This window comes from Oryzias latipes, chromosome 2 (assembly GCF_053564925.1).
Source record: "Oryzias latipes strain Hd-rR chromosome 2, Olatipes_Hd-rR_3.1".
In the NCBI taxonomy this organism is placed as follows: domain Eukaryota; kingdom Metazoa; phylum Chordata; class Actinopteri; order Beloniformes; family Adrianichthyidae; genus Oryzias; species Oryzias latipes.
The window spans coordinates 16,370,632-16,376,631 of NC_136238.1; positions in this window are offsets into that span (position 1 = coordinate 16,370,632).

Here is a 6,000-nt window from a genome sequence, read left to right on the forward strand (position 1 = left end):
TGTTTTACAGTTTAACCAAAAAAGGATTAACAACCTACTAAACAGTAAGTTAAGATTGTATTTTTGTTACAGTTTTCTATATTAAAAATGAAACTCTTCATGTTTTCATTTTATCTGAAACCCTGATAGAATTTGACAACACAAAAATTCCAAAAGAGCTACCAGGAGTTAAGTTACAGAAAATTCATAAGTAAGAGTCTATAACACCAGAAAATCAAAGCTCCTTTATTTGCATGACCTGCATTTACAATTCACACACGCATATATGCCATCACTGTAGTATCTCATCACTTCTGCTTTCCAATCTTTCCAGCCTTCTTTACATCAACTCGTGTTTTTTTTTTTCTCCACCCGGTTTTTGTATTTGCAAGTTGTCATTCCCTCACTATAATAGCGCTTGTGCGCCTTCATGTTGCTGGTTGTTTGCTTGAAACGTAATCTGCAGATGTAACAGAGGAAGAAATTGAGTCTAACAAATGGCTTGAAAGACTCACGCGGCATATCAAGCCCGTGCCAACAAAGGCAGACAAAACGCCCGTCTTTTTTCTTACCCCTCAACATCTGAAGTTGATATTTTCAACAGAAAAGCGCGCAGCTGACGCTCTCTGAATAAAGGACGCGCACATTCTCTGTCGTCGTGTTGTGTTACTCTGTCAGTCTGACTTGAATGGGAAAGTTGAGGCCCGTTTGTTTGGTTTGGAAATGTATTTGTTTGATTAACACTTTGTATGCACATGTCAGCTTCAGCGATGTCTTTTGAAAAGGGGAAATAAAAAGAGACGGGGGACCGACCGTGTATGTCGGAGATTTTAAAATCACTTCTATCTATCTATCTATCTATCTATCTATCTATCTATCTATCTATCTATCTATCTATCTATCTATCTATCTATCTATCTATCTATCTATCTATCTATCTATCTATCTATCTATCTATCTATCTATCTATCTATCTATCTATCTATCTATCTATCTATCTATCTATCTATCTATCTATCTATCTATCTATCTATCTATCTATCTATCTATCTATCTACCTACCTACCTACCTATCTGGAATGGCTTTTTGGCAGCAGTGGGCCATATGATCTACCTGAAATGAGGACTGTGATTATGGGTAATGCTCTGTGACCCGCCCATTACTAAAAATTACCTGGATGTGCGTGAGTGTCTTTTGTGTTAATGCGTCCAAAGCCGACCGCTGGTTCCGCTGCAGCAGGTGTAATCTCTAATGCGCAGTGATAACATTGTTTTTGAAACCTCCAAATTGCCTCGCCGTTCACAAAAATCACATTACACATCCTTTGGAGAGCAATGCTGCCTGCTTACAGCTAAGGCAGGTGCTGCCTCAAATCACTTGTAATGCGCTGTGATGTAGGACACCATTAAACGCCTATTTTGTCTCAAATAATGTAAATTGTTCAATAGCAAGAAATGGACCCCCTACAGTGCTCCATAATGCGACGTCTGAGCTTAATTTGGACAATATTGAAACAGATACATTTGTCTTTCTCGGATTCTAAAACAATTTAACTGTATCTTCTCTCTTTATCTTACAGCGTGTCTCGTCTAGTCTTTGGAATGAATGCCAGATGTTTCCCAAGTGACACCTTTTTTATGTACATCACTGCTAAATGCTGCCATCTATACTTGAGCAGATTCCCTTCATCCGTCAGTTCTCTCTCTGATGGCAAATTCGCACAACCATCCCTTTCGTTCTCATAAGCATCAGGCTGATTTGATCTGGGTGTAACACCAAAGTCACCTGATTTGTGTTGTGTTGCCAGACACTGGCAGTTTTCAGATTTTGATGCTTTTGTTAATTGTTAGATGTTTGTTTTTTAGGCTAAAATAACGGGACTTTGACATTGTTATTATTTATTTACCAAGTTCATACATACATAACCATAAAATTTGGATTTAGTTAGACATAATTTCACATTAAACTGTTAAAATGTGTTCCCTGTCTTGTGCTATTTTCATCTGGATTCTTCACACCTCATACTACGTTCACACTGGCCTCTGTAACTAGCCCAAGAAACCACTTCCAATGAAGAATCTGTGTAAATACCCATATATGTACATTTTGAAACCTCTTCTAAGTGAAAGTGCATGCGCTAGTGCATGTGCATGAATCTACAGACCAGTGTGAACACCTTATGTACAAACTACTCATGTTCACCACGCTCTTGAACGTGTAACACATATCATCATGGCCTTATGAATAAAAAAAGTTATAACTTTGAATCTTCCAGCCAGATTAAAAAAATTGTTTAATAGTTCAGTTCTTTCAACTGAAGAAGGTTTATTTTACAAACTCAGAACTTCCTGTAAGAATCATCTCCCAATATTGTCACAGGCAAGATGTCTGTTTTTTAAAACAGGAAAAGGATGACTCAAAATACAGTTTGCATTTTTTTCAGAACTGGATGTTGGGGGTTTGTGTCTGTGTTCTTAATAGCTTTGGCTTTGTTGATTGGATATTGTACTGGTTGGTGGATTTTTCTGTAATCGCCGCCGATGCTTATTCACATTAAACGTGATTTGTGCAGGAAATGTGCGTCTGCTGCCTTTTTCTTGATGTGGGTTCAAAAAAGTGTTCATAAACTTGATGCTCCTGATAGGAGCTGCTGTCAAAAGTTTTCAGCCTCATTCCTACATGGAAGCATGAATTGTTTATCTGTTTATCTGTTTACAGTCAATGCATGGAGAACACGGATGACGTTGAGAGATCAGGTTTATTTATTTTGAAGAGCTCTACAAAAGCAGGGTCTTGAAAATCTAATCATGGCAACATGCTTACAGCTGTTTGACCACCGGGGGGACAGTCTACCAGCTGTCCCCAACTTACCCCCTTCCTCATATAACCTTATATTAGGGTGAGGGGGTGGGGGGTCTAGCCTGCGATGCGCCTTGGGGGGGAGCTACTTGGCAGCGGCCCCCCCCCTTCTATGGTTGCCATTTGGATGGTTGCCATTTGGAGTTGGCCCCCCCTCTTTCGGTTTTATTTGCACCTTAGACATGTAGGGTCCTTGGTAGGGGGGGTGCTTGGACATCACTGCCAGCAAGCAGCAGATGTCCTCCTAGCACCCTACCCGCCAATTTTAACCGCACCTTAGACATTTAGGGCCCCTTGGTGGGGAGGGTGAGGGACATCACTGTGAGTAATCAGGAGATGTCCCCTTAGTGCCCTACTCGCCAATTTTAACTGCATCCCCCTTAGTACACACACCCCTCCCCCTTCAATATATACATTCCAACATAAACACACACACATGCACACACACACCCTGTCAAACACACATACACGCACACACATTTTGCAAGGAAGGTGGGACCTGGGTCCATCTGTCCCCTACCCCTTCCTTGGTGGGGGGTGCGGGCCCCTTGGCGACGGCGGCCATGTCCCCTGGGTGCCGGATTCCTGTGCCCGGCGGTGCTCTCTCCGCAGGGTGGGGGGGTTCACATTACACCTGAGCCGAGGGTGTTCGTGTCCCTGGGGGGTGGGTCCTGGTCCTTGCCCCTCAGCGCTGGGCCCCGCCAAACTTCCAACAGTGGCCGAGCCTGGTCGGGCCGTATTTACAACACCCCTTGTGGGCCCCCTTTTTTCCCCGGGGTTCCCCCCTCCTGGGCGGGGGCGGCGGGCCCCTGCCTTGCTCCTCCCTGGACCAACCGTGGGCCGGGTGGGTGGCTGCCTGGAGTGCGGAGCGGGTCTCCCTTGGAGTGTCCTGGCTCGTACCTGGGGTTGGGGCGGGGGGATGCCCGGATCTCCTGGGTGGTGGTGGGGTGCTCGTCTGGGGCTGTGGGCGTCCTTCTCCGGTGGGGCCCTGTGTTGGGCTCTCCCGGCGCGGCCGGGGGGCTGCTTTCCTGGTTGGGCTGGGGCGGCGCTTTCTTTCCCTCCGCGCCTCCCTGATCTCTGGCTCTGGGGGCCTCGCGGCGGTCCTGCTGGCCCTGGCTTGGGTGGTGGTCTTGGTCGCCCGGGGGGCGGTTGTTCCCTGCCTGTTCCCGTGTGGCGTTGGGGGGATTCCGGCTGCCGCTGCTGCTGCGGCGGGGTCTGGGTGTGGGGGTGGCTAGGGCTAGGCGCTCCTCCTCCTTCTTTTCACATTCCACCATCTATTTGAGAAGAACATAAACACTCACCTGAGCACAGGTGTTAGCTCACCTTTGCACTAATAGTTTGCATGATTGAATGAATGAAAGATTTCACACTAGTTGGTTTAAAGGCATAAGTATGCGTGCGTGAACAATATCTCTTCGGTGTACATGTTGACATGTGGACATTTTTGCAGCTAGCAGGTGTGTTGATAACATTTGAGTGTGTGTGGACAGGCCCCCCCCTTTCTGTACTACATTTGAACCGTACCGTAATGATAAACAACCAGTAAACCTGTCTGCTCTATGCTGCTTCATGGTCTTACCCCCCCCCCCCCCTCTCACTATCAACCCCCCCTCTCTAACATCCCTCTCTCTTCTTCCCTCCTTTCCTTTTCCGTCCGGTCCAACACCAAAGATTTTCAAACATGGTTGAAATTAATAAAGTTTGGCCTCAATTACAAAAGGGGTTTATTCAGTCATACCTTTGGTTTGTCTGAAGATTAATAACCCCTCTTGTTAAAGTAAAATATGTCCAACACAAGAGGCCCTCAGCTCACATCTGCCTGCCTAGCTGTTGGACAGGACAAGTTTAAAAAAAAAAAAAACAACACAATGCATCTTGGGAGAGGTAGGGCAAAAATTGACGCCGATGGCAGACAGACTCCCCTTTCTAAGCATCATTATTTTGTCCACTTGTTCCACAGTCGGACACTGGATACTTCGGAAAGCTACACCGCTAAAGACGAGCTTTAGCTGTTATTTTTGTTGAAACTGAGGGACTTCATGAGCCGAGTCGGAACAAGGAAGTGAAGACTTCAACCACCTATGATTGGTCAGACTGATGACGTACGATTAAGGGTCCAAGAATGATTGGCAGAGACAGTTGAAGGGGCGGGACTTTTCTGAAAACAGAGCTGAATCTGTGGCTAAATCGCGGTACAGCCATTCTTATCAACGTGTCTTTAACAGAATCAAATAAACAAAAAGAAAAAAGTATTTTATGATCTTTCATATTCCTAACTACTCTGTGTTTTATGAGGGCCTGTTTGGAACACAGATCTGACATCTTGGCGATGGTAAATGTTTTTAGATCAGTGAAAATGGGTAATTTCCCACGGCACACCTGACCACATCTCACGGTACACTAGTGTGCGGTTCAATACCACCGGTTCAAAAACACTGGACCAGAGTATGTTAAGAGCGCCATAAAACCTGTACATGGTAAGCGTGTGCAACTTAGCCCTGGAAATACTTCACAATACACTTGCCACACTTGCCCTTTTACTCTCCATAAAGCCTTGAGGTTGAGACAACTTTCATTGGATTCGAGTTGCAAAAGAAGGTCATGCCAGGTGTGTATGTGTCTGAATTCAGGCCTCCGTTCTGAGGACACTGCAGAAGTGGACAATCTTTGGGTTAAACTCAACAATTTGGGATACATTTGAAAAAAAAGTTGATTTGGTAACAAAGACAATATAGTTTTTATTGCTCTGTAGTTTTTAAAGTGTCAAAGTCACTCAATAACTTTACATACAAAGGTTTCCTTGCCAAGGAAAAGATGTAGAAAGACTAACATGCAGATGAGCTGCTTTCACTGAATTAAAAATGATTGCTATTGGATACAAAGTGCATATTTTCTGTAAATAGGAGAAAACTGCATGAGCTGTGCTCAGTGTGAAAATACTGAGCTGTGTTTTTGCAGGTCAACTGTTTCTCACCAACATTTCATCCAGTGTTAGAAATGCTAATCAGTGTGTTTATTTCATATAAACAAAACAAAAAACACAAGTTTGAAACATAATGTGGTTTGATGGTCTTTGTGAACTTTCAGGCTGACAACTTAAAAAAATAACATTCTCACCATCGGTAATAGCATTTATTCAAATTTCTTACTTTTTTTTTACT